At 39.2% G+C, this 21,754-nt stretch overlaps 1 protein-coding gene across 2 annotated transcripts in view; it reads left to right on the forward strand.

Annotated features, from left to right (window-relative positions):
• Positions 1-21,361, forward strand: part of LMNTD1 (lamin tail domain containing 1) — a 490,983-nt gene extending 469,622 nt beyond the window's left edge. The window contains exon 11 of one of the 2 annotated variants that reach the window (XR_012373963.1): positions 21,345-21,361. The gene's annotated coding sequence lies outside the window, so the exon portion shown is untranslated. Of the gene's footprint in view, positions 1-4,760; positions 4,852-21,344 lie in introns of those variants that run through there. The other variant, XR_012373962.1, reaches the window with a different exon arrangement.
• The last annotated feature ends 393 nt before the right edge of the window (positions 21,362-21,754 follow it).

Genomic DNA, 21,754 nt, shown 5'->3' on the forward strand with positions numbered 1-21,754 from the left:
TAAAAAATAAAAATTTAAATTTCTCTTTTCAACCAAAGGAGCCCTACCCATAAATGTAACTTTCTTGATACTTAATACTCTAATTGTGTGTTTGCAGTTTCCTCCCACTATTCAAAAAGTAAAAGAGGAAGTAGTGGTGTGTACCATTGATAAATGTATGCTCATAATATTTTATTTTTATATAAAAGTAAAATGGTAGTGAAGTGTAACTTTTAGTCCCAAGAAAATATTTTGCCATATGTTCAACATGTTCTTCTTAAATAAATATAGTTGAATTCCTCTTACAGTAATGTCAAAGATAAAGATTATTTTAAAAACACACAAACAAGTTCATAGCAGCATTGTTTGTAATAGCCAAGAGTTGTAAAGAACCTTAAATAGTCTGGCAACAGCGTAGAAAATCTATGGTATGTATGGTATGTCCAAGGGATGGGACACTATATAGTAATGAAAATGAACAGTTATACACAAATACATAGATGAACTCACAAACACAGTAAAAGTAGCCAGATATAAAAGAGTACATGCCATATGAGTCCATTTATGTAAAGTTCAAAAGTAGGCAAAACTAATCCCCCGTGTTAGTAGTTAGGATAGTGATTTCCTTCATGGGAACCAGTGATGAGGAGGAGACAAAATGGGCCTTCCAGGGACCTGATAATTCTTCACCCTGTACTCACTTGCAAAAGTGACAAGTTCACCTGGTAAAAATTCACCTAACTATAAATTTATGATTTTGTACCTTTGCATATATAAGATATACTGAAATAAGAAATTGACTTGGATAAAAGCAAATCAAAATAAACACCACCTAATTCTGATTTTTCCCATCCTTACTTCCTGAATCTAAATAAGAAGTTAGAACATTCAACATCCTACACTGTAGCCAGCACCAGGATTTTGAGTGACACAGTGATCACCTCCTTTCCATCCTTTGTTTTTCCTGGATAGTCTCATTTTTGAATGGGAATCACTTGGTCCCTGTGAGTTCCTTTTGTATCTTCTCCAGTATTGCATTTGGAGGATTACTGGGGGGGGGGGGGTCTCAGAGTCTAGATTTCTCCCCATCTGGTTTCTTTTTTATCCATTTTTTAAAAGTTGCTCCCATTGGCAGACAGAGACTTCATCCTATTCAGTAGCAGCCCTAAACAAGTAGGCCCAATCGGTGGTGACAGGTGCTGGCTTTTGCAGTACATATGCTAGTTGTGACTGATCAGTGGCTCATACATTATCCTAGTGGGTTATTACACTTGGAGCTTTCACTTTATTCTTTTTCTCCTCCCCTCCTCTAGAGCTTTCACTTTTAGCTCATCTAGAGGGGTTAAAAAAATTGATGTGCTATAGGCTTGGCATTTAAAATTCATTATCATTATTATAAATGTTTTCTGCACCCTTGCCATGCTTTTAATAATTGACGACAGAGCTCTAAAAGCCACCATAGCCAGGTCTAGAGGACCTCTAGCGAGAAGGACATAATGCAGTCCATGGCAGCATCTCTTGGGAGCCTCGGGAGGCCTACAGACCCTGCCCTCATGCCAGGAAGGCCTGATCGGCAGTGTCACAACAACACCATCCCTTCAGGGAATGAAGAGGGGACTTTGGCCTCATCCCGGGGTACTCTTATCTTCACATAAATCCCTCTGTTGATAAAACAAATGACAAAGCAAAGATGGGGTTGATAATGGTCGCCACTGTGGCATTGAAAGTGGTCTGCCAACCTTTCTTAATGTTGTAATTCTTTATGCAAGTACCTTGGGGTAGGATGGGCTGGTCTTGTTGAATGCAGGGCAGGAGAGGAGCCTTACCACTTGAGCTGCTCCCCTCCCACCAGTAGCTTCTAAAAGGGCTCTGCAGGTGACACAGACACACTGCCCTGAGTCTTTGTCCTGATAGAATGGTATAGTTCCCAGGCCACTGGAAGAGCAACTTCCCAAATCCAGTCTCTAGTGGAGGCCAGACTGGTTGTGTAATAATCACTTGTAGAGTTGGTCAACATTCAGTTTGCCAGGCCTGATTAAATTTAGTGGTGGGTCTTAAATATACAAGAAATCTGGATATTTAACAAGTTTCCCAGGTAATTCTGATGCACAGACAAGTTTGGTCCATGGGCATGATCAGGACAAAAACCTATGCCCATGTTTCTGAAAGTAAGGACCAGGGACCATCTGCATCAGTCCCCTGCGTATCTGGGATGTGCATATTAGGACATGGAAGATGACACTGAGAAATGGCTCATGAGGGCTTCTTTAGTTGAATTGAACAAGGACTTCACTGTATTGAAAGTCGGGTGCTACTGGATCTGGAACCATTTCCATGTGAATCAAAGGCCCTATCCAGTTTCCCTGATAGAGTTTCTGAACTTCAGGCAGGGCCAGTTTCCCTTCTGAGAGACCCACTGGTGTCTTTGCTTAATTTGCTTACTTTATTTCTTTTCTCCTCTTTGCCCCTCCAAGAATCCTTTATCTAGGCTTACGGTTAGAAAAATCAGCTAGGACTTATTCGTGTTCTTCCAAGTCTCTCATTCTTGGATCTCTGTCAAAAAGTAAAGTTCTTTTTTTTTTTCTATGATCTGCTCAGACCTCCCTTTCCCAAGACATGAAGTTGGAAAACTCTAGCATAAGGTAGAGAAAGGGCTTCAGTGTATAATAAAGGCAGAGGGAATACACACCAATTCTGGTAACTTTCTATTTCTTGAGCTAGTGTTAGGCACATGGGTGTGTTTAGTTTAAAAAGACACATTGATTTGTGCATCAGTACACTTGTGATTCATGGACTTTTATATATGTATATTATAATTCAATAAAATTTACAATAAAAATTTGCTGATATCTCAAAATATTATTGTGGCCATAGGCAGATTGGTTGATCAGTTGGTAGAGGGAAACAAAGACAGAGATACAGGTATATTCTGAGTAAAAATTGTTAATGGAAACTGTTTCAGTATTTTAAGTACAAGTTATTTTTAATTTCTTCAATTTAAATTCTTCAATTTATCCATATCCTTAAAATTGTCAAATGCTGGGGTGCCTGGGTGGCTCAGTCGTTAAGCATCTGCCTTTAGCTCAGGTCATGATCCCAGAGTCCTGGGATCGAGCCCCGCATCGGGCTCCCTGCTCAGTGGGAAGCCTGCTTCTCCCTCTCCCACTCCCCCTGCTTGTGTTCCCTCTCTCGCTGTGTCTCTCTCTGTCAAATAAATAAATAAAATCTTTTTTAAAAAATTTGTCAAATGCTTTAAAATTTAAAAAGAATAAGAACATTCTTAAAGTCTCTATTCTAAATGAGGACAATAATCAACAGCAAAAGCAATTTCCCAATCATGCTACCTAAGGATGACCTTTTGAGGGGGCTGCTCCAGCAGTGAATTTTGAGCATATTCTCTTTCACATAACTTTATTGTTGTGGAGTTCATTTGCACAAGAATATGTCAATCTGTGGATAGATCTGCACACACTTGCTGGAGCCAATAGAAAACTTCAAAGAACTTATAAGAAACAGAATGCTTTTCAGAGAGGCTTGCAAAGTCAGAATTCTGTAAGTATTTATATAAGAAGCCACTTAATGTCTGCTTGACTGATGGGAACTTCAATTGCCATAGGGCAGTTGCTGAATAGAAAGTAAAGTGTTTGCAAAGATGAAAGAGACAATACTCCTGTGTGCCCTCTCCCAAGGGTCAGCGTTCTACAACATCCATGCCAAAGAATCACATGAGGGCCTCTTGAATGGCATTTCCCAGGCTGGTTTAAGAGAAATTGGAAGCAGGCAGAATTGTCTCTGGTGCCCAGATTCTCTCTCAGATCCCCTATGCTTGCCACCCCCATCCTTACTCTCAACCCGCAAACATACACACCATTTAGCTTCTTTTCTTTTGCCCTTTCTTGTTCTCAGCTGGATGACATTAAATTCAATCTTTTCATCAAATACATGTAAAATAGCCACTCTGAGGGATTAACTGGTAATTCGTGTTACCTGAAGACAGTTTAACGCGTTCCCTGTGTCCTTCCCTTTGTAAACAGGGAATTCTGGAAAGAGAGTTTTCAGAACATGTGGTAGGATGGGTATTTCTGGCCAGAAGGCATCTCTGCCTCACCTCAGTGTTGTGCTAAGAGTCATGGTACCCCACAAAGCCGTTCCATTCTTCCCTTGTTTGTTGTTGTTGTTGTTGTTGTTTCTCGTTTTTGTTTTGTTTCAGTTTGCATGAATGCCAAGTACCTGAGTTTTAGGAAAGCATTCCACTGCCATGTCCTCTGCTAATAGGTGCAGGAAAGTGGCTTCTTGCAGCAGTGGCTTCTAGGTGAGCGGATAAGAAGTGTGTCCTGCAGGTTCTTACCACCCCCTCTGCGGACAAGGGAATTTGCAAAGGTTTAGCCTATCCGCTCTCTTCTTCCAGACCAGGCTGTGGTCCCCTGCTCTAAGCCCAGTGGCTAGCGTGTGAACGCTGTGGATGAGGGAGCTCTGCCCCAAACCACCTCCATATGGCCCATCAACGTAGTCCTGCCTACTGCTTGGAGAAGTGGGTGCTTAGCTTCTGTGTACCTCCATTTCCTCATCTGTCAAATGGGAACAGCAACAGTGCCTATCTTATGTCATTATTATGAAGATTAAATAAATTCAAACCAGAAAAGTGCTTGAGCACAGTGCCTCGTAAATAATACTCAGTCCATGTGAGCTATTGAAGCACCCAAAACCAATCTTTTCAGAGAATTCTCCACATGATAGAGGTCGGAACTCCTGGATGACACCTTATTTGTATTTTGCATTAGGATCTACTTCAGGTAGTCTTCTACTTGAATGTGCTTCATCAAGGGATCCTGGCTATCAATCTTTAGTGCTCACAGCTTGCTGGGCGCATCGACATCCCCTGGCTCCTTTAATCCCCATGACGATCCTCTGAGGTAGGTGTTGCTGTTTTTCTCGGTTTACAGATGACAAACTGAGGTACAGGGAGGCTCACTAAAAGCCCAAGGTCACACAGCTACTAACTGGCAGGACCAGGATTAGAATACAAGCAGTCTAGCCCCCCAGTCCACAGAGGCCGCCGTGTTGTACCGTACACTGCACTGCCTACCGTCTGCCTCAGGCCAGAAGATGCAAACATGCTTAGTGGTCTGAGACAGGGGCTGGGGGTAATAGGCCCGCCCCCAGCACTGGTCCGCACCTGCACTCGAATGACAGCCCAGGCATAGAATGTTGGATGTTCTGAGTGTTTTTAACATTTCAAGTATTTTTCATATCCATAGTCTGTAAACACTTTCCTCCCACAGTCAGGGATAAAAATAGCATAGCTTTTTAGCAGCTAATACTTTGAGCAGTTGTAGGGGAGGGAAAATAATTTTGCCTCTACCCTTCTATATCCTATGGCTGAGACAACCCCCCTGTAATAAAAGATTAATGGGAGTGGGGAATTTTAGGTTCATATGTGCAGGAGCCCCACAAAGATGAGATTTAGAAAGGTGCCAGACGAGAGAGGCTTGCTTACATACCCTCCTGAGCTAAGGAAAGGGACAGAGGGTGGGTGCTTCAAAGAGAAGAGAGAATGTTTGGTAAACAAAATTGGCCCTGCCAGGCAGATAAATCTCTCAAGTGAAGAAGTTCTGTCTGCTAGGAGCTCTCTTCCTGGTACAGGCCCCTTTCTAATGTAAATTTCCTGTCTACTCTGTTTTCAGAGTTCCCCTGTGTCTGCTGTTTCTCAAAATAACCTTATGCCAAGGAGGCATATTTTGGGGCAGCATATTCTGCTACTTTTTACACTTAATGTATACTAGGAACTGAGCTAAGTGCTTTACATTGATTCTGTCACTTAATCTTCACAAATACTCTATGAGATAAGTATTGTGACTCCTTCCACTTTATAGATGGGACTCAGAGAAGTTAAGTAACTTGCCCGAAGTCACACAGCCCGCACCTTGTAGGGCTGTGATGGAGATTAAATGAGATAATGTATGTAAGCAAGTGCTTGTGTATTACTTGTGATGTCCCCAGACTGTTCAATGAATATAAAAAGGTAGGATTCTTTATCTCCCTCTTAGGAGAGACCATTCTGATTCAGTCAATGTGGAAAGAGATCTTCACCAGCTAAAACAATTATGCTAATTACCAGCTAGAAGGAAGATTTTTAAATCAGCTGCCTATGGAAAATATTCAGATTCATCAAATTCTCCTTTTAACTGAAATTAACTTCTGGTTCCCTAACTGATTTAACTTAATGCATTTAACACTAGGAATTTTGTGGGGAAATAAACTATAGTCAGAGCTACATCATATATTTATTTTTCTTTCATCTAATTATATTATTATTACTTAAAAGTTTGGTGGGAATTATATTTTATGGCCTGAAATATGTCAGTCCCAACAGAACAGACACTGTACTAACACTTCCTCCTTTTCTATCCTCATTCCCTTTCCAAGTCTGGTCCATTCTTCCCACCCACCACCTCTCCAAAGCCAACCAGACCATTGCTCCTGGTTCTATTTTGGGTTGTAACAGTGGCTTCCAACATTCTCAGTGGGACTCTTGACCAAAGAAGTTATTAAGCAAGCATATCTTCCTCTTCCTAATATGGACCTCTCATGGCATAATTTGGATATGTAATCAGATTAGAAGACACGTTCCCCATCTCAGGTGAGGATGAAGGGAAGACAAGAGTGCAGAGGAAGAACACTCCGTCCTGCCACACTCCAGGGCATCCTCTGCTAGGGTGCAGGAGAGCTGGCACTGCTCAGAGCCCCAGCATGAGAAGCTGGGTTTGGCTCCTTACCCCCCTCCCCCAACCTCGTATGCTAACTGGCTTCTAAATTCCCAGAGCATTCAAAGGGTTAGCAAGCATACTTTTAAATGCCTTCTTTCTCCCTGCCCTCTCCTTCTCCTCTCAGACCCTGATTTCTTTGCCCAACGGAGTGGATCTGGAGGCACTGCCTGCACAAATCCCCACTAGCACAGAAAGGTGATGAGAGGAGGGGCAGGTGGGTGACAAGGATGGTGTTTTAGTCACTGCCTAGTCACCCCACTGTCAAGGGGGATATTCCCACCCTACGGTTCTGAGGATGGCCAAACATCTGACACCTAACATTGGACAGATGAGCTCAAAAACAACTTCTTAGTCACATACCCTCACAGCCTAGGGATGGAGGACACAGCGCCCCATGCAGGGTCACATGGAGGTTGCACTCGGATGGTGTGAACATCCAGGGGCTGTGGGAGGCAGGCTTTGTAGTGTCAAGAGGGTGGGGTGCCCTCTGGTTCAGATATGATTGGCTTGTTTGAATAATTCCACGGGCTGGCAAGAAAAGTGAGGGATAAGCAGAAACTGTGCCTGGTCCCCTTGATAAGGAGGGTGGTTTGGCAAGGGGGCCTTATCCGTGAGAACACAGTGGGGTGGGAAATTGGCAGTTCAGCCATTCAAGCCCTTCCCAATTTTACCAGCTGTCAGGGCAGCACATCATATTAATTTTAGGCCTTATATCGCAGAAGGTGAGTACAAAGTGGAGTCTATGTAAAACAGCTTTCAGTATACACAGGTAGATGAAGAGCAAGTTAAAAACTTGAGAGACAAAGTCTATCATGTGAGCCGATGTTGTTGTTCAAAGCCAGAAATAGAGTGTGATGTTCAGAAGTCCTCCTCTGCTCTCAAGTCTCCAGATACTCAAATATTAGTTCGTTTTATTTTTTTTTCTTCTTTCATAAGAAACTTGTTTGCTTTATATTAAACCTAGGTAACTATTTGGGAGGAAATATATTGTTAGGATTATGTGAGATACAAATATGGAAAGCACACAAATTACAAAGTCTTATATCAATGCAAGGTCATCCTTTCAATACACTAAGAATAATACCGGCTCCCACCTTCACGCAGAACTTACTGTGCACTTTACACACACTGCCTCTTGGCTAATTCTCCTGCCTGCCCAGTAAACCACTTGTTATCCTCAAAAGGGAAAAAGTCATAAAGTCAGAGAGCTACTAAAAGCCAGAGCAAGGATTTTACCTCAAGCCTGCATAGATCTTGATACAATTGCTTGATGTTTTACTAAGAAATGTCCAGTGTGGTGAATGAAGAATAATATTGTGTCTTTAACTTTATAGTAAAGTTGGGGAGACCAGTTATTCGCTGAGTTAGTCATTCAGCAACTCATGTTTGACTGTCTACTGTGTGACAGCCATTGTCCCCAGAGGAGTTAAGGCCCTTTCCTTCATGATTCAAAGGACAGTGTGGAAGGATGGAGATCCACTTTTGACCAAGAAGGAGTATCAGGCTAGATCTACAACCTTAAAAACTAAACAGGACTGAACAAAATATAAAAAACTGTGGTTCTTAGACACTAGACAACAGGCAGTAGAGAGAAGTGATCGTGCAGCAAAGGAAAACAGACAAGAGAGGCCCATGATAGCCCTAACACACTGCCTGGTTTCCAGGCCTTGGCACCCAAACAAAGCCTAGCAGTCTCCCTGAGTTGAGGAGACCAAGTGGAGGATTTGGGGAAGCCAAGGCCACTACAGGAGAGGAGAGAGCTGAATGCAGAAGAGGGAGCCCCACAAAGAGAAATTTCTAGAAATTTCTTGAGGGTTCCTCTTGCATCTTAAATACTGATCAGTGCATGCATGTGAAGAAACTACCAGAGCCAAGAAAGGACCACCTCAAGAAACAGGACAGTCCCTGGGGCTCACACAGGACTTGGGAGTACTTTGTGTTTCCATCAGGCAGAGTGGAGGCTGGATGGGGTAAGGAGTGGAGGAATAGTCACACCCTGAACAAAATTCAGGGTTTCTTCCTGGGAAGCCTGCTTAAGACTCAAAAGTCCAGGGTTTGGCACACTCTACAACTGCCAAAAGGAAAAACCTTGTAATATGCAGGGCATCAGATAGGGAACACAGAAGAGCACTCACTGCCTTGGTTGTGGGCCTACAGGCTGCTCTGGTCCCACATAACAAGGCTCAAAAGACAGCTTCCAAAGGACTAAACTATGTTCAAGTACTTTAACTGCAGAAAAAGGCTCAAGAATATTTAAAGGAATATTATCCAATAAGCAACAAGGTAAAATTCATGTCTGGCATCCAATAAAAAATTACTAAGTATGCCAAAAGGCAGGCAAATACAACCCCTTATGAGAAGAACAAAATAATCATTCAAGGGAAACAGTCCCAGAAATGACACAGATGATAGAATTAATAGACATGGACATTAAAGCAATTATAATAAATATATTCCATATGTTCAAGAAGGTAGAGAAAAGATTGAGCTTGTTAAGAGGGGACATGGATGATAAGAAAAAGATTCAAATTAAACTTTAAGGCATGAGAAGTACAACGGATGGTTTTTCAGGTGTCCCAGGCCTACCCACATGTTGGATTGCTCACTAGAATGGCTCAGAGGGCTCATTACCACAGTGGGAATGTAATCACAGCTATAGTTTATTATAGCACAACCATACTCAGCAGGCCCCACAAGGGAAGAAGACATGTAAGGTGGAGGCTGCAGGAATTCAGGCACAGACTTCCAAAGCTCTCCCTTTGAGGCTGGATGGGGTAAGGAGTGGAGGAATAGTCACACAGAACATGCTCTTTCCTCCCAACAAAATTCAGGGTTTCTTCCTGGGAAGCCTGCTTAAGACTCAAAAGTCCAGGGTTTGGCACACTCTACAACTGCCAAAATTCCAGCCTCCCAGCAGGAAAGCTGGTGTTCCCTATAAATACATCATTTGTACAATTAATCTAGATCAAGGCAAGCTGGTACAGGAGGGTCCCGAGTGGGCAAAATAGCCTTATCAATGTGGGGAACATTCCAAAGGCAAGTTCCAAGGTGGCAGCCAAGGGCCAGGCCCCCAGGTAGGTCCTTCTAAAAGGTATGCAAAGTTGCCTGCACAGGAGCACCTGGGTGGCTCAGTCAGTTAAGCGTCTGCCTTTGGCTCAGGTCATGATCCCAGGGTCCTGGGATTGAGCCCCACATCAGGCTCCCTGCTCAGTGGGGAGCCTGCTTCTCCTCCCTCTGCCACTCCCCCCAGTTTGTGTGCCCATGCTCTCTCTCAAATAAATAATAAATTAAATAAATAAATAAATAAATAAATAAAATAAAACCTTTAAAAAAATTTTGCCCTCACAAATGAGATTGACATCAGAGTAGGCACTGCTGAAGAAACAATTAGTATATCAGAGAAGTTATCCAAAACAAAAGTAAGTGAATATGACGGCCCCTGAGTTTCTGCCTTCAGCAATTTAGAAAATGGTGGATCTATGAAGGTAGGAGAGAGCAATGGGCTTTCTATAATACCTCTTAAAATATAATTCACGAATAAGCAAGCACTAAACTAACCCGTTATACAGTTTTGTGTAGTCACCAAGCACTAGCCAGATCTTGAGTGTTAATTTCTGAGATCTCCATAACAAAAAGGTTGGTCAGGATATTTCCATATAACCAAAACCAAGAAAAAAAAAATGAAGCTATTAAACATTTTAGTAAATGGCCTCCATCAGAAGTAAAGGAAAAATGAATACGAAAAGATACAGTGTATGAATTAGTATGAAAGAATGAGGGAAGAAACATTCGCCTTCAGCATATAAGGCATCTCCAACACAATTATCTGATTTAATCTCCATGACAATTTTAAAAAGTAAGAATTATTTTTCCAGATGAGAAAATTGAGGTTAGGGGAGGTTTAATAAGTGCTACACAAGAAAATAGTTAATTCTGTGGAGCCAAAAATACAAGCCCATATCTCTGTCTCCAAACTCTTTGTGCTTCCCATTGCCCTCTGTTTTTATTTCAACTGAGGACAAACAGAATGAAAGAGGCAATTTTTTTTAACAAATGTGAAAATAGCAGTCTTGAAATGCATATGGAGTCATTGGCACTATGCCAGTTGACAGGAAGGGGGTAGACCAAAAGTGTGCTTTCTAAGGCCTGTAATAGCCCTAACCTCTGCCCTCTCATCTCCCTCCTGCAGAAACAGTAAATAAGTTAATTCTGTTCCACCTACAGATTTTTTTTTATCTCTAGAGCTTTATCCCTGTACCCCTAATTCTAGCATAATGAAAACCATAAGGCAAAGATGGGAAATATGCAATTGCTCCACCCTTTCACATAAGGGAGACATTGTTCATACATCATGGCGCTTTTCCCCTCTAAACCCAGATACACCCTCCAAATCCTTCTCAATACATCATTCCAGGCAGCCATTCCCAGTGATTGCAAGTAGAGCTCAGAATGAAACTTCCTTGCTATCTTTATTCTGGGGATCCTCTGTTAAAGCATAGTGGTTGGAGCTCAGGTTCTAGAACTTGGCTGCCCAGGCTCAAATCCTGGCTCCACCAATTAATAACTCTATGTTAATGTAAATAATTACCTTAACCACTCTGCTTCCATCTCATCTGTAATTGGAGGACAGTAAGGCATCTATCTCAGAAAGTTCTGCAAGAATTAAATAAGTTAAAATGAATGTAATATTTAGGCTAGAACCTGGTACAGGGTAAGGCCCTTATGCCCTACCTATTATTACTGTTACTGCTATGATTATTAAAACCAGAGAGATAAGGATTTGATCATTTTTTCTTTGGGCAACACGGGGGTGGGAGGGCTGACGACATTGGGCACCTGAGCAAGGAGAATAAAAGAAAATGGAACAGAATAAATCCCTTCTACAATTTTACTTAGTCTCAGTCCTACTTATAAGGATGATTAAAGGATAAAAGAGGTATGAACTGGACCATCCCTCAAAGCCCTTTCTATCCCTCTAAATTCTATAACGTTTTTGACAAGGAAAAGGGAAACTTCTACAAGAAGCCTTATCTAAAACATCCTAGATGTCCAACAACAAAGTATTTGGTTAGGTATAAACTCTGACCTATCTACACAGTGAAATACTGAATGTCTCCATAAAAATGCATGTTTCAGGATACTTGATAACTTAGGAAATATTTCATACTGTATTAAGTTAAATGATAACATTCTAAATCAAATATAAAATATGTTCAGATTTTATAAAATGTATACAAATATTAATACAGTATATTTGAAAAACATTCTACATGTACATGTGGTACATATAACTATATTATGTTTACCAATGTACAATATATAAATTAAACTATATGTGAAATATGTACATATCCTATCCATGGAAAACGTGGGTAGATATATAACAAAATGTTGACACCACTGTGTTTGTATGATAGGATTATCGCCAATTCTTAATTTTCATATGTAGCTATATTTATCACATTTCCAGATAAGCATATATTATTTTTATTTAGATTTTTTTGTTTTAACTATACATTTACAAGTTGTTCAAAATGCCAAACATTTGCTGGTACTTTTTACTTGGCCATAACAGGGTGCTAATTCAAGAGATATATCCTATTAGTGAAGACAGACAAAATAAAAGAATCGAGGTGTTTAAACAAATATCATTCACATAATTCCACTCCACAAAAATCCCAAGTTAATTCTTTTCTATATAATACAGAGAAAATTTATTTTTCCTGAATAATTATATCTAGCCTAGAATTTTCTTGTATCAGACCAAAGATAGGGTTTTTTTTTTTTAATCCCTTCAAAAGCCCACAGGTCAAGCACTCAGACGTCAAACAGTGCTTCCCAACTTTTGGTCTAAAGGACTATTTATAACATCAGGTGCCAGCATTTCTAAAGCTGGATATCCCACCACACTTGGCCCCAGTCCCCTAGAAAATAGAGCGTGATGGCAAGTTTACATGGTACCACTCTTGTTCACAGAACAACAGGAGTGAGGGCAGAGGGAGAGGGAGACAGTGAAGGAGAGAAAGCAAGCACAAGGTGGTGGCTGTGGCTTCACAAGAGAACCTAGTCCATTATTTGACTGCATGGACATCTCCAAGAAGGCCATTTGGAACCACTAAGTCTCAGAAGAGTTGATGGGCAGGAGGATGAGAGAAGGATTATGTTCAGGCTTTCTTCTGTTTCCTGTTCGAGTGCACTGCACCTCATACTCTCAGTGTATGTTTCCCAGCCCTTTGGTGCAGCTGCTGGGGAAACCAAATCTCCTGTCCTATAGCATGTACTTCCTCTGAAACCAGAAATGACAGCAGGAGCCAGAACTTTGTGAGGCATTTGATCAGACAGGGATGCACGAGGAGCCCTCCTAGGAAGGTTGACCTAGCAGGTAGTGGCATGTGGCCAAGGCCTGAGGGGCAAGTGGGGCAAAGTGAGTTGGGGAGATGCATCAATGATTATGGTACACCCCACTAGGCCTGGTCCACCTGCCTCACGTCACAATTTCTTCATTTCTTACAGCCCTTATGAATGGACCTACCACTTCTAATATGAGGGTTTCGTGAAAACCGCTTTGAATTAAGTCAACTTTGCCTACCAGGTGTGACTTGGCAAGTCACCTTCCCTGAAATTTCTTACTAGAATCTTTATTGATCTTCAATCATTTTTTCTTTAAATTCCTCTTAAAATATTAAAAAGTGACATGTTGCCACTGAAATAATGTTGCAGTGAACTAATGCAAAGAAGAGGAAAATTAATAAGCTCACCTTCCTGCTTTAGTCTCTTTCTGTGTCATAACATTTTCAGCCTGGTCTGCAAGTATGTTTTGTGAAAGAAAGAGCTCCAGGCTGTGTGAGCCTTCCATTATTTTCTCCTAATTTCAGGAATCACACTACATAGTTACTCTACAATTTGGTTTCCTAACTTTACTACACAGTATATTAGAGACTCCCTCAAGGCAAATAGGAATAGCTCTGACTCAATCAAATACAGCCTTCAACTTAATCCTGAGACATTCTCTTTTGGTGACTGCCATTTTTCTTTTCTTTTTTTTTTAATAAAATTATATTCTGTCCCATTAAAATTATCTTTAGAATCTCTTCCTAGGATAAAATACAGGCAATATAGCCCAGTGCTTAAGCATGCAGCCTCTGCTATCAGAATGCTTGAGTGTAATTCCTAACTCCACACTTAGTAGCTGTGTGACTTAGGACAAGGTACTTAACCTGTGCTTCAGCATCCTTATCTATAAAAGGGATTATAGTACTTACTTTCCGGATAGTGTTAGAAGATTAAATGAAATAAAACAACAAAGGCACTTAAGACAGTGCCCAACACAGAAGAAACAGTAACTATTAACTGTTACTGTTGGAGCATAAACAGAAACGCCTACATAAACAGAAACACACCCATTTAACAAAGAAACAAAAATGAAATGAACTCCACCTTGTGCTACAAGTGCTAAGTAGGAAAGAACAACAAAGACAAGGTCTCTGCTCCAGAAGAACGGTGAAGAAGATAAATTTAGGGACCAGTAAATTACAATATCACATGACAGATGGTCTTAAAACCGTAGAAACCAACAGCTGTGGGGCTCAGCAATGGCAGTGAGTAACTGTGCCTCAGGAAAACTTCAGGTCTGAGGTGGATCTTAAATAATGAGTAATAGGAATTTGCAAGTCTGAGTGGTAGCATTAGAGTGGGTGTTCAAGTCAAGGGAGCAATATTTGCAAAAATGAAAATAAGACTCTCAGCGGCTGACAAACATGTTCCATGGGGAGATAGTAAAATATCACAGTTTTCTTCCCATTTTCCAAAATGTCATATCTCAGTGGTTCAAGCCAGAGCATTTGGTCATCCGCCAGGCACTTTGCAAAATGTTTTGGTTCTTGTGACTCATCACCATCATAGACTAATCAACTACTATGACTCATTTCAACCCTCTTGGAATTTTATCTCTGCAAAACCTATCTCTCTGCATGAAACATGCCTTTCAAGTGAAAGACTAAATACTCCTGTTAAGGACTACACTGGACAGTCGCTAAGGATCGTTGTCACACTTAACTAGATTTTGCACTCCAACATTGATTTCTGCACTGCCAGGGAATTTGTCAGGGAGCAAGAAACTGACATTGAGCCTGAGCAAACTTATGGATGTCCAAATGAGGCGAGGCGTTTCGTGTTGCTACTCTTTGATGGGGACCCAACAAAGTACTTTAAAGCAAATACTGCACTGACACAATTTAAAAGCCAAGAGACTCACAAATAATTATTAACACTGACAGTTCTTTTCTGTCTCCATGATTTCATAGAGTCAGAAGGGATAGAGAATTTAAGGAAAACTTGGTCCTCTCAACTATCTCTTTTGTTTGATCATTTAAAATCAGACTTTGCTCAGTTTTTAGAATGTATGGAGCACATCATTATTAAGTAGTTGCCTTATAAGAAAATACCAAGGAGTGAGAAGATATTTTTTTAAACATATATGTTGTCTTAGCTTCCCTAAAATTCAAGGTTCAGAAAGCATTCAAAGCAAAAGGAGCTTATTTCACTGTTTTAATGATAGCATAAAAATTGGAAATAATCTTATAGGGAACATAGTAATACAATGTGGAATAATCAGTTACCAGGAAATACTGTGAAGTAGTTGAAGCAATTGAACTAGATTTATGTATATTAAACAATTGATTTTGAGGAAAATATACAAGATGGAGAATATGTACATATGATGCTATTTTTTAAATGCATAAAATATTTCTACATATTTATATTTAAAATATCAATTGGAAGCATATAAACAAGTCCAATATAGTGGTTGCTCTGAGAAAGGATGAAGGGAATGGGAGATGATGTCAGCAGTGTGGGGTGGGGGGAAGTGAGGAAGATTGAGGTAGACTTAGCCTTACTTTAAGGTTCAAAAAAGACAAAGCAAAATGTTGGTAGTTATGACTTTTCTGTTCTTTTTTTCATTTTTAAATAAAAACATGATTCTTTTTTTCCTGTTAAACAACTTAGTTTGTATCTTCCCATTGTCTTTGCTGTCAGAGACATATACTGGTCCTACCATTTGAACTTCAGACATAGACACTCTAATTACAACATTTTTATGTTTTTATTTTCATTCTAGTTGGTTAACATACAGTGTTATATTAGTTTCAGGTGTACAATATAGTGATTCAACACTTCTATACATCACCCAGTGCTCATCACAGCAAGTGCACTCCTTAATCCCCATCTTTTAACCCATCACCCTACCCACCTCTCTTCTGGTAACCAACAATTTGTTCTCTATAGTTAAGAGTCTATTTCTTGGTTTGCCTCTCTCTCTTTTTCCCCTTTGCTCATTTGTTTTGTTTCTTAAATTCCACATATGAGTGAAATTATACGGTATTTGTCTTTCTCTGACTGACTTATTTTGCTTAGCATAATACCCTCTAGTTCCATCCATGTCATTGCAAATGGCAAGATTTCATTCTTTTTTATGGCTGAGTAATACTCCATTGTATATAGATACCACATCTTCTTTATCCATTCAGCAGTCAATGGACACTTAGGCTGTTTCCATAGCTTGGAGCTCATTGATAATACTGCTATAAATATCAGGGTTCATGTATGCCTTTGAATTAGTGTTTTTGTATTCTTTGAATAAAAACCTAGTAGTGCAATTACTGGATCATAAGGTTACAACTTTTTAAATCAGAGTTCAGTCAGTAAAACAGAATCTATTCTATGTATTTCAAGCAAAAAGGATTAGTATGTAGACTCAGATGTTTTCAAAACGACTGAAAAAGCTAGGAGCAAAAATTACAGGGAGTGAGGGACCACAAGCTTTTAGTATTTAGCTAGAGTTTTGGTCCAGAGAATCAGGAAGCTCATATTGCTGCCCAGAAATAGCAGGAAACCACTGTTGAAAGTCAGAGCTGCCTGCAGCCCTGAGGAGGGTAACTGGCAGGGAAGTGTATTAACTATAAAAACCCATGTTTTTAGAACTGCTGAAGTTCACACACCTGCCATTGATGCCTGGAGAACCCTCCTTTACCTTCTAAATCTCACAAGAATGCATCTCGCTATCATTACTTAAATTGAGTCCAAAACTCTGCTGGAAATGGAGTCTGGGAGATGAAAAATCAGTCTTTCAGCTCCAGGTCCCGGGTCTGGCATAAAAAGGGATGGAAATAAGATGAAGTGCTAAGACAAAATCTGGAACACTTTTATTTTATAAAGGCCAGACATGCAGTTCTTTTACTTCAGTCATCATTTTTTCTTGGCCAGATTAAAAAAAAAAAAAAAAAAAAAAAACGGCTAAATAAGTGCTTCACTGCCCCATTCATCACATGGGACTGAATCAGCAAGGAGCTGCCCAGGGACCCCCAGGGACAGAAACTGTCTTCTTACCAAGGGGCATGGACCACCTCTTCTCTCTATGAGGCAAAGCTGGTTGTTAGCAAAGAAAGCTTCCCTCTCTCTTAGATAAGCATTTCCCCTATCTCTCTAAGTTGCCAAATAAAATGTTATGGTGTCTGTTGACCTAATGCTGAAGGGCACAAAAAAGCAGGGTGGCACCAGGCTCTGGCAGAAAAGACACTAAATCCATAGTCCAGAGACCTATAGTCTTTCTCCAGCCTTATTACTCACTAGTTAAGTGACACATCAGGAAAAATACTTAGTCTTCCTAGAAAGAGGGGGTATATCATTACTCAGTGCTTCCCAGCGCTCAAATCTAGCTCTCAAGTGATACTGTTAGAGCAATGCAGTAACTCTAAATGTCACTCTTAAAAGCCATCATTCTCACCTGAGATAACTAATGCAGATTCTAGCACCAGATTTTTCTTGTGGAGAATGAATAAATTTTAGTTCCCTCTTGGCACTTATAAACTGAATATATCAGATGTGCCTTCCTCCACCCAGAGCCTTTTGTACTATACTGAGATGGACATGTAAACAAAGTTTCCCGTTTTCTGAAACTTCAGATCCTAACTGCTTTCACTCTTTTACGGTTCAACGAGTAGTAGGAAACAGTTTTTATTTTTTTAAGTTTATTTTTTATTTTTAAGTAATCTCTACACCCAACATAGGGTTCAAACTCATGACCGTGAAATCAAGAGTCATGTGTTCTTCCAACTAAGACAGCCAGGTGCCCCATAGGAAACAGGTTTTAAATATCAATAGCCCTTCTATGAAGATATCTTGAGCCCTTTAACTTGCAAAGATTTTATGAATTCATCATTTCCTGTATAATACTTCTATCTGGTTTAAAAAAAAAATAGAGTGCTTGTTACCTTCACCAGAATCCTTACCCATTTCCCCCACTGTATGCTATAAAGGCATTTGTCATAGAATCCACATTTTATTGTACTGATTTATTTAGATAATATTACGGGCCCTAGCCCCTTCTCAGAGCAAACAACCTATTTTATTCATCTAATTACTGCCAGTGCCTACACCAGTGTCTACCACATAGGAAGAACCCAATGAACATTTACTGATGATTGACTAAATGAATAGATTATGATTCCTAGGCTGCAGTGGGTGCTTTGTCTTCAATGATTACTGTTACCACTTTTCAATTCAATTCTGCTATGGACCCGGGGTGGTTCTCCCTCTCAGAGGCAGACACAGATTACATATAGCTGTGACTTCTCAGAAGAAATCAGGAGACATGATTTTGTCTATCTGTCCATTTTGTTTTGTTTTATTTTTTGTTTTGTGTTGTCACTTTAAAAAAGGGGGAGAGGGAAAATATAACAGAAAAAATCATAAAGCATATATGATCAATTTAAGAACTATTTTAAAATGGACACTCCTGTAATCACTACCCAAGTCAAGAAGAAAACATTGCCTGCAAGCCAAAAGCTCTTCAAGTGCTTCTCCCCAAGCCCAACCCCCCTCTTCTTCTAAAATTAGCCACCATCTTGACTCTATGATAATCACATCTTTGTTTTTCTCTATAGTGTCTCCTCCTAAGCATTAATTTCTGAATACTACAAGGTACTATACCCTGTTTTTTGAACTTTGCATAAATGAAATCACAGAGTATGTTTTCTTTTGGGTCTGTCTCCTTCCAAATAATAAATTACATTATTTTCACTTGGAATCAAGGATTTTAGCATAAGAAATATAATTATAAAATAAAGGAAGCTGAGTAAAAACCATGTAATGCTAAATTCAAATTGGAAACATCAGTATAAACTCATGATGTATTTTTTTCTTTTGAGAGTATACATCTCCAGCTATACCCACTGAAAAGACCTAAAAATAATGATCAATATAGGCAATGTATCATCCTAGAGCCCAGATCTCTAAGTACTATTTCCTACTAAAAGGAACCAGGAATCTCTGAAAAATGGCTTATTCCAGAGGCTGGAATCAAAGCAAAGAAACTATCAACATCAGATTCAAGTCAAAAAGACACAGCCAATTGAAGAGTCTCCCATGGGTCAATAAAGAGGAAATTCGAGGATCAAAATTAATTTTCATAATAACAATAGATGGAAACATATAAAATTATATGAAAAATCATGAATTTATAATACTAAAAAAAATTTAACCTTATTGGTCACATTGAAGGGTTGCTAGAGGGTCAATTTATTATGCTGGAAACTAAAACAATAAAGAGAAAGAATCAGGCATTCCTGTATAAACTGTGTTTCATCAAAACCAATGGTTGAATAAGGTTCAACCATTAAATGCATAAAAAGCATAAATGCAAAAAAGTGACTCAATTAGAATATCACTATTTTCTAAGCCCTGATAGAAAATGAATGTAAGCAATAATCATCAATGATCACTAAAATGATTAGGTAAAATGCTGATGGTGAACTTTATAGTAGATAATTGAGTTGACAATATCTTAACACATTGATCAGTCTTAGCGTCACAAAAAGAAAGATATGTAAATATTATGTGCCTACATACTCAACACTGCCTATGAAATATTAACATCCTCCTCCCATCAATCTTCTCAAGCTTCTAGATCTAAATAAAAGACTACAAGAAATCCAAATAACAGGAATATTGAGTCATAGGAAATACAGAGAAAGTAAGATATTAAGTATTAGCAAAATCAGAATATGGAAAATTCTGTAGAACAACTAAACCTTTTTTTTTTTTCCAAAAAATAAATGGCAACAGAAAAATGAGAGCAGAGGGGTGCCTGGGTGACCCAGTCGGTTAATCCTCTGCCTTCAGCTCAGCTCATGATCCCAGGGGCCTGGGATTGAGCATAGGGCTCCCTGCCCACTGAGGAGTCTGCTTCTCCCTCTGCCCCTCCCCCTGCTCATGCTCCTTTCCCTCTTCCTCTCAAATAAATAAATAAAATCTTTTTTTAAAAAGTGAGAGCAGAAAACCTATAGATCAAATGAAACTTAAGAGTTATATCAGCCAAATTCAATGGGTGAGACTTATCTATATTGTGACTCAGACAAGGCAGCAATAAAATAAAACATTTATTGGATAATAGAAGAAAATGTGAACTCTGACTAAATATTTGATGATATTTAGGAATTATTAATTTTAGGGGGATGAGAATGGTTTTATGGGTTGTTTTAGTTTGTTATTATAGTTTTTGTGCTATTTTGAATTTTAAAAATTCTTAGATGGGTAGAAGAATGAGGTGCTGACCTAAATAACATCAGAAATGAGTGGCGTCTATAAGACTAGAAACAAAAGAAATTGCACATAGAACTATATTTTAATTGATAAAGTTATTTCCCATGGAGTCTGGCTTAACAATTTGGAAACCACTATATGCATATACTGGAATTAAATTATTGTGTAAATGGGTGGCAGATGGTGGGAGCCAGGATTCTGTTGGAGGGGAGGTTGCAAAGGGGAAAAGACTAGAATGATCTATGTGGTAATGAATTTGAGTTTGAGATATCAGTATGAATTCATTTTAGCTTAATATACAAATGGTTATATATAGAAATACTTATAGATATACACATACATTTCCTTGTTCTGTCAGCTGAGAGAACCTTGAAGCAATGACACCCCAGACGTGACAAACACAAATAGAGCCTAGATCTTAGTTTCTAGTACGTTCTCCAATAATAAATAAATAAATAAAACCAGAAATGACTGATTCTAGGACTGGGGTAGGAAATATATCAGACAGGCTTGAATCATGGTAAGGAAGTTCTTAAACAAACAAAAAGCCCCAAAATGATGGCAGTATGTCAAAGGGACACAAATATCAACTGAAAGAACTCCCAATGGCTAAAGCTGCAACAATTTGAGCAACAGAATAAATAAGTTAGTATTGGATTGTAACTCAATATACAAATATCCATGATTACATACTGATATAAATAAATGATTGAATAAATAAATGGGAGAGAATAGACAAATCTCCTCACAGAAGAATTTCAAATAATTTATGTAGATATTACCCTTCAAGAAGGTGGAGCATAATTCTCACCTCATTAAATGGGGGCTGCACATGACATACTCCTTTCAAAGAGAATGGATAATGGGGGGAAAGAGTAACTTCACAGTGAAGAAACCTGACAACACTACCTTGGCCAGGTGATCAAGTTTAACAATGGTGATAAGTCATGTTGACAGTACATGTTGATATGATATAAGAATGACATTTTACCTCTGTAGCTCCTGATGAAGTAATTGGAAGTACCAATTAAGAAATATTCTACAAAACATCTGACCAGTATTCTTCAAAACTGTCAAGACCATCAAAAAACAGGGAGTGTTTGAGAAAGTGTCACAGTAGAGAAGAGTGTAAGGAGACATGGTAACTAAATTTAATATTCTGAGTAGGATCCTAGAACAGAAAATAGGCATAAGGCAAAAACTAGGGAAATCTGAATAAACCATTTTAGTTAATAAAAATGTATCAGTATTTGTTCAGTAATTGTGGCAAATATACCCTACTAATGTAAAATGTTACCAATACAGGAAACTGGGTATAGAGTATACAGAAACTCTGCACTACCTTTGCAGATTTTGTGTAAACCTAAAATGCTTCCAAAATAAAATATTTATTAAGAAAAAAAGCAAGG

The sequence above is a fragment of the Callorhinus ursinus genome, unplaced genomic scaffold, assembly GCF_003265705.2.
Source record: "Callorhinus ursinus isolate GAN/ISIS: 27379988/994484 unplaced genomic scaffold, GSC_fseal_2.0 scaffold27, whole genome shotgun sequence".
NCBI lineage: Eukaryota > Metazoa > Chordata > Mammalia > Carnivora > Otariidae > Callorhinus > Callorhinus ursinus.